General features: G+C 35.0%; 2 long non-coding RNA genes across 2 annotated transcripts; one reads left to right on the top strand and one right to left on the bottom strand.

The window, feature by feature from the left end:
- The first annotated feature begins 7,071 nt into the window (after positions 1-7,071).
- LOC141328218 (uncharacterized) lies at positions 7,072-8,574 on the top strand. The gene is made up of 3 exons (XR_012355170.1): positions 7,072-7,121; positions 7,485-7,577; positions 8,103-8,574. It is a non-coding gene; the product is annotated as an uncharacterized lncRNA (long non-coding RNA).
- A 3,131-nt stretch (positions 8,575-11,705) lies between these two features.
- On the bottom strand, positions 11,706-12,609 carry LOC141328113 (uncharacterized). Its single transcript, XR_012355160.1, has 5 exons — positions 12,570-12,609; positions 12,311-12,405; positions 12,112-12,227; positions 11,949-12,014; positions 11,706-11,871 (listed from the first exon to the last, which is right to left on the bottom strand). It is a non-coding gene; the product is annotated as an uncharacterized lncRNA (long non-coding RNA).
- Positions 12,610-13,139: the final 530 nt, after the last annotated feature.

The raw sequence follows: 13,139 nt of genomic DNA, 5'->3' as shown, positions 1-13,139 counted from the left end.
ACACTTTTCCACTTCTGCATTATTCTACTATTTCCCTCCGTTCGTCCATTTTGTTTCAGTTTCCATTATCCTGTATCCTACAACAGAAAATGGAGCTCTTCTAAACTTTCCCTTGGTCATTAATCATGCAGTTCCTATCCTCCAGCACTGACTTTTACCTCACAGTTCAACCTTGAAGTTGTTTTGCGTGTTGAAAAGACTTTTCTCTATTGACTGGGCTTTCTTCCCCTTCTAAAAGTCTGATCAACACTCAAAACATTATATTACTTGTTCCCCTTCTTTGGGGGTTACTTCCAGTTCATTATTTAATTGATGAATTGTATACTTACGGTGCCAGACGACCAGACCACTGCCAGCAAATATTTGTTGTTCACTCACTGCCTCTTTTTCTTGCTCTGCCATGTACTCAGACTCTAGTTTAGTGTTGAATTCAATTTTTTATTTTCATTTTTCACTAAACATATTTCCTCTTAACTTTGGTCCATCCAGTGACATACTATTATTGCTTCCATAACTTACTCATATTTGTCTTGCCCACTTGCAATGCATGACTAAAGCAGCTCTGTTTCTATTTATGCATTTCACTGCAATTACACTGCACTCTAGAAACAGGGTTATTTTTCTTTCTCTTCTTGGATTTATTTTTCAAGAATTTACTCAGTTAAATTTCAATTTCCTTTACTCCAAAGTCTATTTTCAGATAACTCTGTTTAATCGTCAACTACTCTCACTGTCTTAAAAAAGGATAGGTTAACTTGTTATTGTTTAATCTTATTATTTTCAGACATTATCTTCACCCTGACATTTATCACTCTTTGTTTTTCTCTTTCTTTGATTTCCTAATTTACTATAATACAAGGGTCCTGCCATATATTCATTCCATCTCACATAATTGTGATTTGATCTACAATAGTATTTCAAAACTTCTATGCATACTGTGATTTCATTTAACTCAGGAGTACAGATTAAATCTTTATATAAAACAATATGTTTCTCTGAAAATCAATCTTTTAATCTCTTAGAACTAAATAAGTAGCATAATTCAATCTGCATAACTGAGGTCTGTACCAACTAGTTATCAATTCTTCTAATGCTCTTATAATCACTTTTACAGATGCCTCAATTAAGGGTTTTGCCCAAATCCGACCAAAAAATGTATTTACTGCCACCAGCATGTATTAATTCCCTAACCTTGCTTTAGGGTTTAAATGTTCAGCTATATCTAATGACCATTCTTGACTAACTCTTTCTGATGTAATTTACCAGTCATTATATTATATCTTCTTTACATACAATTTTCACATTTTAGTCTTATTTGTCTTAATTTTTTCCTCCAATTGGCAATAGTTATAAAATTGTCAGATAAAACTTTGCCAATTAGGATTACACTGGGATTTTTATACAATTACATATTTCCTGAACAGAATTATTCTCGTTTTCTTTGACTACAATTCTTTTTTTAATCTCACTAACTTGTCTGCCTCTCGGTTTCCTTGAGCTGCTTCTGTGTCATCTGTGGACTGTCCAGTTTGATGAATGACTATCAGATCTAACTCACTTATTAGATTGTACATTTCCTTCCACAGTTCACTATGTTCAACAGGCTTTCCATTAAATTTCCAATATCTATTTTGTCTCCAAATGTCTAAGTTCTCATTTATGTCTGTTTTGACATACTTGCTATCCGTTATAAGAATGACTTAAGCTTTTATTTATTTTAATTTCATTGTCTGTTTAATCTTTGTTTAATACTTACTTCTTTTAATCTCAAGATCTTTTTTAGATCTTTTGCAGCTAACAAATCTTCTGCACCTTTTAATATCGTAATGCAGAATGTCTCTCCTATTTGTTCCTTCTCGATTATAAGCTCAAATTAAACTACTATCTGTGAATTGTATTGGCTCTGTTGTAGTGGTCACATCTGCTCCTGTATCCAAAAATACTTTTAAATCAACAAATCAATGTGTTTCTTTTTCTATTTATCTCTTGTTACAAATAATCCGCTTCAACAGGCCAAGTGTCTTTTATTACGGTACTTCTTGTTTTTCTCTATTACTCCGTTCCCTAAATTTGACTGCTTATCTTTTTAGACTACTGTTGTTGTTCATCTAACGTTCTTAAGTAGTCCTGTATTACTCTTTTGAATCACATGGTTTCTTTCTATTTTCTAGAATTTTTAACTTTTTTTATCTATTCCTGTATTATTTTTCTTCTGGACTTCCATACTCTGGTCTTCTACTCTAGTACCTCTGTTTTCTTTCCGATGTCTAATTTGAAAACCAGTATTATATGTTTCTCTTTCACTAACTTTGGTATTCTGCTTTTTCAACAGATTAGCTTGTTGTTGTTTTCGCCTACACATATTTTGGGGTTTTTCTTCTCACCATTCTTACATGCTGAGAACTCAAATCAAATTCAGCTAGCCTCTCTTCTATTTGCTTCTTTTTACTGTATTTAGAACCTTACTTTATTATTACTTTATAGGTATCTCTTCTTCTATTGAAAACCATACGCTTAACAATGGAACTTAATCTTTGCACACATTTATTAGCATTCACTTCTATTATGAATATTTATCCTTTATTCCTGTTAAATTTCTCCCTCTCTCTATGGCCGTTGCTGAAGTTGCATGACCTCTACACGTATGAACTAAGCGAGTTATACCTCCACAGCCTAAATTTAAATTCTCTGCTGCTTTTATAATCTGATCTGTATAAGCATTAAGATCTTCTCCTGCTTCCTTATATTTGCTTTCTAACTGCCTCTGTTAAAGTTCTAATAATGTTGCCTGTATATCATTTTGCTCCTCTCTACTCTGTGTCGGAGTTATAAATTCTTCACTGGAATTTCCCTCATCTAGCGGCAGGAGCAAAGGGGCCTCTGGCCTTTACTCTCTCCTGATCTGTCTCTCCGCTCTTCTTCCCTGATCATAATCTCGCTTATAGCCTGCTGACCCCTCACAGTGTACAACTCCCTCATAATTTGCTTTAGCTCAGCATTTAACGTATTTAGCACTTTTTTTCCACCTCTAATTATTTTTCAGTTAACTTCATAACCTTCTGGCATCTAATTAGTTTTTCCTGTTTTTGACTATCCATTTTATCTTGCTTCTCTGAGTGGCAGGGGGTGACTGGCTCGCTGTTCTCACTTGCCCATAAGTTGAATTCCTTTCGGGAACAATCTCATTCTCTTATTAAATCTCTTCTCTTATTTCTGGTGGGATCTTTATACTTTTCTCTTTATACGGTTCCTTTAATTTCAATCTCTGGCCACTCATTCTGAATTTGTTTAGTTACTCTTTTTAACTGCAAATTACCCCCTTTCTTATGCCGTAATCTCGGATCTTTTTGTGTTTCCAATTCTACCTCACTACTGTCACTTTCTGTAGTTAGTGCTGGCGAGTAAGAGTCTTCACTAATTTTCTCTTCTTCCGCACTTTCTATTTCTGATCATTTATTTTACATTTGTGACCCTGGACCACAAAACCAGTCTTAAGTGGCTGGGGTATATTTGTAGCAATAGCCAAAAATACATAGTATGGGTCAAAATTATATATTTTTCTTTTATGCCAAAAATCATTAGGAAATTAAGTAAAGATCATGTTCCATGAAGATTTTTTGTAAAATTCCTACTGTAAACATATCAAAATGTAATTTTTGATTAGTAAAATGCATTGTTAAGAACTTAATTTGGACGACTTTAAAGGTGATTTTCTCAGTATTTAGATTTTTTTGCACCCTCAGATTCCAGATTTTCAAATAGATGTATCAAATATTGTCCTATCCTAACAAACCATACATCAATAGAAAGCTATTGTATACATCTCAGTTTTGTAAAATGTAACCTTATGACTGGTTTTGTGGTCCAGGGTCACATTTGTTTGGTCACTTTCCTTAACTAAAATAAACCTCCTTTTCTTTTTCTTTTTTTTTCATAGTTCAATATCTTTTTGTATTCCATTCACTACCTTTACTTTCTGTGGTTAGTGTTAACTAATACAGTATCCGTTTTTTTTTCTCTCACTTTATTGTGAGACTTTATTGAACTTCCTCCTTTCTCTCTGTGACAGAAACTGCCGTTACAGGGATTTTATTGCTCCCTTTTTCTCATTTCAATTTATTTTATTACCAACTTTATTTTTTAAGGATTCTGAATTACTTATTATTCTTGGTAGCATATCTTTAATCACTGCTACTTCAGAATCTCCAAACTGTCTTGTCCTTATTAAGGTTAGATGCACTATTTTAACCCCTCACTGCTTGCTATTTCATTCAAGGACGACATTACCGTTTTAGCTTTTAACTTTGAGTGTTTTATAGAACACAACTTTGCCGTGCAGTCTGTCATTACGTCATGAATGAGCAACTAAATTCCAATGTGGCGATCGTAACTCTAACGGTTCCTGGACTCTGCATAACTAACTGTTTTTGTGTACTTTCTGTCTCTCTTAACGCCTGTTCTTCAAGCGGTTTACAAACGGCACTTGTCTGCATGAGTTCTTCAGCAATAACCACAATTCCTACTCTAGTTTATTCTGTTAAGCCATCATACATTTTAATTTCAATTTTGCCTATTTTTAATCCCTGTTTATTCAGCCTATATACCGATCCTTGTTCTGGCTTTATTAAGCTTTCTTTATCACTATTCTCATCTTCTTATATTCCTGAAGAATTTCCATCCTCTTGTTTTAAACTAATTATTTCCTCTTCTTCCTTCACTCTCCATTTTTACCCACTTTCTTAGTATTTTATTTAATACTCTATTAATTTGTTTTTAGTTCGAATTAAGTGTATAAATGCATCCTGATGTAGAAATGTTTAGATATTTGAACTGGAAAACAAGTGTCATGACTGTGTAGGGAAGGAGGATGGCGATGGAAACAGCAGGTAGAATCCAAACTTCTCGATTTAATAAACACAGCGAAACAGACAGAAGTTATGAAGGATGAACGCAAATGCAACACAATATAAGCTTGATCAGACAGCCAAAGAATGAACAGACTGGGGTATAAATACAAACACAAATGAGGATAAAGGAAAACTATAGGTCACATGGAAACAGGCCAACTGAACTCAATATTCAAAACTCAATAAACACAAGAACAAAAACTGAACATAACCCTGACTATAAGACAAAAATACTTTATTCTTTTTTTTTCCCTTTCTTTTTTTTTTTTTGCACTTTAGCTTTTTAAGTTTTTTAGTGAACGTTCTGTATTTTTAAAAATAGTGTGGAAGACAATGGTTACCATCAACTGTTTGGCTAACAACACCCTTCACATTCACAATATCTACTTTTGCGTTCAACAGAAGAAATTAACTCATTTGTGATTGGAACAAGTGGAAGAAGAGTAAATAATGACAGACTGTTTAACATTATTAGCTCAGATCTGACAGTACAAATACGTGGGGCTGGAAATAATCATCTTTCCACATTGTATTAGTTTTTATTTGTGTGCAAAAAAACATAATTAACATCATGAGCACACCTCAGTTAACATATTAATAACGAACACTTGAGCTTACCTCAGCACCGTGATGAAAACTACATACAATGTAATAATAATAATAAAAAAAAAACATCTTGGAAAAAAAATGTTGAAGTGTAATTTTATTTTGTCTCACGTCCCATTAGATTGGATGGAGAGGGCGGGGCTGTTGGACTACACTGGGTTTAGTCACCTGAGGGCGATCGAGATCTTTTGGTTTCACTCTTCAGCGCTCGCGAGGCTCATTCGTTGTGCGCATGCGCAAATGAGAGAGAGAGAGAGTTGCACGGTGAGAATGAATTCTTTCTCTTCTCTTATTTTCTTTTTGCTCTCTGGCATACCTATTTTTGCCTAACTTAGTTTGAGGGTAACAGGAGTTTGAGGTAAAGGTCAGCTCATATTATGAATATGACTAGTGCTGTAGTAATGTTATATATAAGGTGTGTTCAGTCAACCCGTTCTCATCAATTTGCGTATAAATAACACGACTTTGCACTTTCCAATTTCGTGTAATACATACGCCAAAGTCCAATTTCGCGTGCATATGATACGCCAATCCTTCCCATTAACTTCTGTGGAGAGCAGATGCGTACAAATAGCACGCAGCATCTTCTACGACAGTGACGTCACCTGCGAGGCTCGGTTTGCCCCGTTCACTAGATGCATATTCAAACAGGTAAGAAAGGCAACAAATTATCTTTTCTTTTGTAATGAGATCATTATTTTAATTCTGCCTTCTCTGTACGTGGGGTCATGTGTTAAAATGGAAGCGTTTGTGTGCGTTTAAATTAGAACAGTCGGCTGCTGCGTTAGCACAGCTGCTAATATTAGCCTAAGCTAACTTCTAACTGTTGCTGTTTTGAAATAGATAAATAAATAAAACCGTTTTAATTATATTCACGTGGCTAATGACAGCTTTACAGATCAACCAAACCAGTGTCACGTGATAAGCGCGATCATGTAAAAGTCCGCACATTTACCATAGTTTTACCATAGTAACTGTTGCTTGACCATATTTTGTGTAGCCAATGCACAACAGTCATATCGTTTACCATGGTTTTACCTCATTAACCATAGTTTTACTGTGGTATTTGTAGTTAAAGCACAATAACCACAACATTTACCATGGTTTTACCACTGTAAGCATAGTTTTACTGTGGTATTTGTTTTTAAAGCAAAATAACCACAACATTTACCATGGTTTTACCTCAGTAGCCATAGTTTTACTGTGGTATTTGTAGTTAAAGCACAATAACCACAACATTTACCATGGTTTTACCTCAGTAACCATAGTTTTACTGTGGTATTTGTAGTTAAAGCACAATAACCACAACATTTACCATGGTTTTACCTCAGTAACCATAGTTTTACTGTGATATTTGTAGATAAAGCACAATAACCATAATGCTCACCGTGGTTGTACAACTGTAAACGTAGTTTTACCATTAACTGTGATTTTACGGTGTATTATTTGTAAAGCACAGGAATTACAATGCTTGCCACCTTTTATACTTAAAAAAAATTATATAAATGAATTTTATAATTATTGTAAATATTGTAATTTAATATTTTTTCTGTCTTGTAGTTACATCAGATCACTTACTCCAGCAGCTCTTTAAAGAAAACAACTCTTGTAAATGCCATCACTTGTTCCTATTTTTCTGAAATGTAATCAATAATTAATTTACACATTTTCATAATCTCATAATTTTGACCAATTCTGTCAGAAAGCTGCTAGAATTATCAGAGAACTTCAACTCAAAGCTCCCAGTGCTGATCTTGAAGAAGTTATCAAGTAGTCTGAACAAATCATTCAATGATTCAATCTTTCTCAGTAACGTTGAAGACATTTAGCTATAACTGATTTGATGTAATGCACACATCCTTATTTATCTGTTGATAATAACTTTCCTTACAGTCGTTCCTCTTAAATATTTTGGTTCCAGATTATTTTTAGCACATTGTCTCAACATGTATATATTTCTCTTTGTTTCAGCTGAAAGGGAAGACCAAAGGAGGCCAGTCATGGGATCTGAATTGGGCCATATTGTGCATTTATGGAAAAGACCAAAGGCAAATATTTCCAAAGGTATGTCAATGTCAGTCTGAGCATCTTGACTCAACTGTAGTGCAGTTACATTTTGCACAGCTTGCTCCACAGCCCTATTAGAAAGAACAACCAACAAAGTGTCATGTCGAACTCATTTATAATATTAACAGCATATCAGCAAATTTATATCATCTTGTACAAGCCTAGTTATGTAAAACTCTACGACTTTCACTTGTACTTTTGTCACTGGCCATTGCCTGAACTCTCATGCTAATTTTGCCATTGAAAGTAGTCAGAGTGTTTGTTTCATAAAGTTTATATTAAGTCCATTTTGTTCTTTCTTTATGAACTTTTACAAATTGCCACTGTCTAACATGATATCTTAAACTTAAAGCTGGTCACACCATGAACAAGAACTATGATAATAACTATTTCAGCATCTACACCAACAGACGATAACATTCTGTTTACTGTTGTACATGCTGCACTTACAGTATGTTGTTGTCTGCCATCTGTTTTTGAAAAATTGTTCATCGTGATTAATTCTTTCTTCCTGTCTTGCAGGATTTCTCACAGACTACTAAGTCCTTCTTCATCAGCTCTCCAGAAATATCTGCCCTTCCAACAGCTTCCACATCGCTTTCTCTCATGTGGCACATCTGCTCTCAGTACTTAACTGCCGTCTTCCAGTTTTTATGTGTCTACTTATTATTATTATTATTATTATTATTATTATATTTTTTTTTTTTATTTCTCCTCTACTCACTCCCATCTCTACTGTTGGCACTCCTGTCAATATATAGTGATTTATAACTACCACTAACAACTTACTATAAAAATTATGATTATTAATCATTCATTTGTCTTGCATTTAGTCACAATAGAAGCAAACAATGATGAAAGGAAACAGGAAATATATCATATAAGGTAATAATTGTAAAATATTTAAGTATTGTTCTTAATAATTTTTGCCTAATTTTTTGTTAAAGGGAAGAAAATATATTTTCAGCTGGAGCCTTGAATATTATTTGGCATCTTGTAACATGTTCTGTAAACAAATTCTCTTTTATTTTTGAGTGTTGTACAATTTTATAATCAGCAGGTTTTTGTTTTTAATTTTTTTTCATAATGACTGTTTATCTGGGAAAGGTTTGACATATCAATAAACATTGGGAAATAACTACAAAATGTGTGATTTCATGATTTATTATTATTCCTATAGTTAAACTGGCAGATCTAAGAAGGACAATTTCCAGGAAACAGAAATGATTAACTGTTTATTTAACCACTATAAATACGCTGTAAATGTTACAAAAACCAAATTGAATAGTAGAAAAATACTTCATGTTTAACTAATTATTGTATATTTATTTTACATTTTGATTTATATGAACATTCAACTGATTATCTGTCCATTCCCCACAAGAACCCAAGATCCTGTCATAAATGACCATATATGGACAAGTAAGTTTGATGCCTCTGCTCAGCTGGGATGCCCTTGGCTTTGAAAGTTCCCGTGGCACTCGTAGAACTCGCTGTAATTGGACTATCTTTTAAACTAAATAAAAAATAAAAAAACGCTTGATATTGCAAAGTCCGTTTTGCAATTATTATTACGTCTGTAATACCCTCAGTTAACAATACAGTGTTGCTATGTTGTGAGTAATCGCCACTTTACAGAGATTCTAACCCTAACCCTAAGCATATCTTCTTTAAACTACAAATAACAGCGCCATCTTTTTTCGCGTTCCATCGATAGAATGGCAGAGGCTTCTGGGTAATGTAGTTTAGAATGTTAAATTATGAAATCGGACAAAATACAATCTTTTTTTTAACAAAGCTTATCTAAACATGTTCATTGTGCAAACATCTATGGCATATTCAAGAGGCAGGCTGAAATTTGCTATTTTACCTAGACCACTTTTTAAAACACCTTTATACCACCTTTCTATATACATTTTAAAACATTATGCAGTTAACATAGCAAAAGTACTTGTCCTGCCAGTTTTCTCTTTGTCATCATAATAAGACACTGATTTAAAGCCATTTGAAATGTTATTTTATTTTGCTCTTCCAGGGCACTACTGGGCCCCTGGAGATGGAAGGGCAGTTAAAATGTGCACAAATCTCTTCTCCTCATTGACAACACACTGTGCTGAGTCACATTTTTGAGATTGTCTTTTCTGCAGCTTGCCAATATGTAAGTTGCAAGTCATGGTTATTTTAGTATAAGAATTAGACAGTTCCCATTTGAAAGGGGCTCCACTGATTTCATTAGATCAGGAGCAAGAATTTAGTGATGATGCTAAATGAAGACACAAATGTAAAAAAACAAAACAATACATATTGTGATCCTTCATTGTACTATCACACACTTTCAATGTGTCTTTCAGTAAGACAAGGTACAGACAGTGTGTATTTATGGTGCAAAAGCCATATGGATTTGAATACACCTTCTGGTGCTACTTGGACACTGTTAGTCCACTCAAAGGAAGATGCATCTTGGTGGAAAGGCCATACAGGGCAATGCTGCTCAAGGACCGAGGGAGCCCCAGCCATCTCCTGAGGAACTGGCTTATCGACATTTCTAGGGCCTCGACTGTTGATGTTGGTACCTCGTAGACTAACAGGGGCCAGAGTATTCTTGGCAGGACTCCATGCTGGTAGATCCAGGCTTTGAATTTTCCGGGAAGGCCAGATCTGTCAATCGCTGTGAGCCAGGTGGTCAGGTTGCACTTAGTTTGTTTTATGGCAGCAGCTGAGTCCTTCAGGGAGCTATCAAAGATCTTCCCCAGGTTCTTGACTGGTTTTCATGCACAGATGGAATCATGGTCTCTCCCAGGGCAAAGCGGAAACGGTCGGACACTTTACCCTTCTTTAGGACCAGAGACCTGGGCTTGGCAGGCTTGAAGCTCATCCTTGCCCAGGAGATACAATTCATGCAATGCAAACAATCATAATGTAAAACACCTAATTTATTCTTTCTCTGGCGTGAAACATCAGTAACGTGCATGCACATCTTGCTTATAATACAGGATTAGATTCACATCTATGTATTGAGTATTGATCTTTCCCTGGTCCATCACCCTCAGTTGTGCATGAAGTGTCTGTAGCAATATGGTCCATGCAGTCTCTTCTAATTCATCTTTCAGCCTTGCCTTCAGGTAACTGAATGTCTTTAATATGACCAAATGTTCATGCCTTAATTAAAACACTCATGATAGTTAGGTGTATTGTTTACAAAATTAAATGGTGTTTTCACCAAACACCATCCCTAATACAGAATACTCACCATACTTTTTTATTCCAACATCATGTGCAATACTTTACTGGAGAATACATCATAAAGACAACTAAAGTGGATTATAAAGACAAATGATATTCAAGAGAAATAAAAATGGGTTATGTCATGGGTCAAATTTCTTGAGCATCATAGAATCACATTAAGTTTCCTGCTCATCATCTGAGCTCTCCTGGTTTTCTTCTTCTTACTTGTTTATCCATAAACTTCTTCCATGTCATAAACAATTTGCAGTTGTTATCCAGCACACAAGTACAAGTGATGAACAAAATAAATGACCAGTTCAAATCACTTTATTGTCACAATACCATAATCACATGTGTACAAGTGAAATTATTTGTGCAAACTGCAGCAGTACAGTATGGATGAAAAATATTAAATAAATATATATATAAAGGATTCAGTACATGCAGAGAACAATATATGGTGAAAAAGTATGCTATAGTGAGCACAAAATGAAAACAATGATACAAATAATGATAAGAATGGTATGAATTAGTGCAAACAGTATGTCAGGGTGCAGAATAACAGTGAGTCAGAGTCCAGACAGTGTAATTGTTAGAGTGCAGTACATGATGTGGTGTGTGGTGTTACTGGTATGAGTTCAGTTCAGTCTGTGGAAAGAATTTGTCTTGCAGTCTGCTGGTGTAGGTTCTGCAATAACTTCTGCCTGATGGTAACAATGAGAGCGATCCATGCAGTTGGCTGGAGTCTCTGATGGTCCTCTGTGCTTTCCTCACACACCACCTGATCTAGATGTCCTGGAGGGACAAAACATGTATTGAATGTTGTAAATCATTAAACAATATACAGAATTAGAATTTATAGTTTTTGCATAGGACTTACCATTGATTCTTGTTGGAGGTATGGGCCAAAAGAATCCCTCCACAACTCTTGTTGTTCAGTTGTAAAGTTTACTTTTTTGCGCCACAACATCTGAGCGGTCACAGTAGAGCTGTCCACCAATGCAGTCTTCACAGCAGATACCTGATGGCCGTTGAATTAATCTCTTCATCAACTGGCTTCATCCTCCTTCAAACAAACAGACAAATAAATAAGTCAACAGAGAAATGGTGTTGGTGATTACAGGTGCTGGTGTCAGTACTCACCATATTCTGTCATTTCCCGCCCAAATTCCAGATATGATGCCACAGTTGATTTGCTAATTCTAGGAGCTCAAAAAAAAAGATGTGTATGTGAAAAACAATAACGTTATCTTTTGAGAGATCAACATCAAATGCACAGAACTACATTGCTTGATTACATACATACCAGTGGAAATCTGCCTTTTCTATTTGGGCACAAGAAGACCATGTTCTTTCCTCATTCATCAGGACTGGTTTGACTGGCTTGCTGTGACTGATTTTCTATGCGTTTTTGGTCTCCAGCTGTAAAACAAGAAAATATTTATTGACCCCATGTTTAATTATTATTGTTGTTTAAACACAAAATAAGCAGTTTAATTATATACTTCAAGCTCAAGTTCCCTGCAGACTCCTGAGTTCATCTGTACACATAAGATTCAGAGTCTGAGAAAACACCATCATGCAAACTCTCAGTTTCTACCTTACAACAGAGCACAAAAGAATGTGTAAGTGAGGAAGTAAAGGAATAAGAGGAAGAAACATTTTGAAGAATTTTGTCTGCAAGTTTAACAGAGTGAGAGGAGAGCAGCATTAGAATTTTTTTCTTTAATAGCAAGCTAATATGAATTCTTTAAATATGATTACCTGCTGACGATTTAGTTGAAGGCAGTTTAAAGGCCTCTTCACTCCAAGGATGAGTCCACACCGCAGCTATTTGACACAGAGAAACAATATGGTTGGAATCTCTTCCAGAACAAATTTTTCCAGATGAAGAAAAATAAAAACATTGACAGCCAATCAAAATCCACCATACTGTGAATAGTCTGAGCATGTATATGAAGACAACATAACTGCAGCACATGCTTATAATAAGCAGAATGTTATTTTATTTCAGTATGAAAAATAAAAGGTTAAAATACTTATCATTGTAGTTCTTGCTCTAGATGTGAACAGCTTCAAGTGATCTGATTTGGCCAAATTAACTGAAGATCTGATTTGTCACGTGACAAGTCAGTCATGGGAGTGAGTGTTGACTGTAGAGGAGAAATTAAAAAATAAGTATACATGCAAAAACTGGAAGACGGCAATAAAAGTACTGTGAGCAGATGAGAGAGAAAGAGTGGAAGCTTTTGGAAGGGCTGATATTGTGGAGAGCTGATGAAGAATGACTGCAAGACAGAAAGAAAGATGTGATCACATGATGAACAACAAACA

The sequence above is a fragment of the Garra rufa genome, chromosome 1, assembly GCF_049309525.1.
Source record: "Garra rufa chromosome 1, GarRuf1.0, whole genome shotgun sequence".
Lineage (NCBI taxonomy): Eukaryota > Metazoa > Chordata > Actinopteri > Cypriniformes > Cyprinidae > Garra > Garra rufa.
This window is presented reverse-complemented; position numbering and strand designations above follow the sequence as displayed.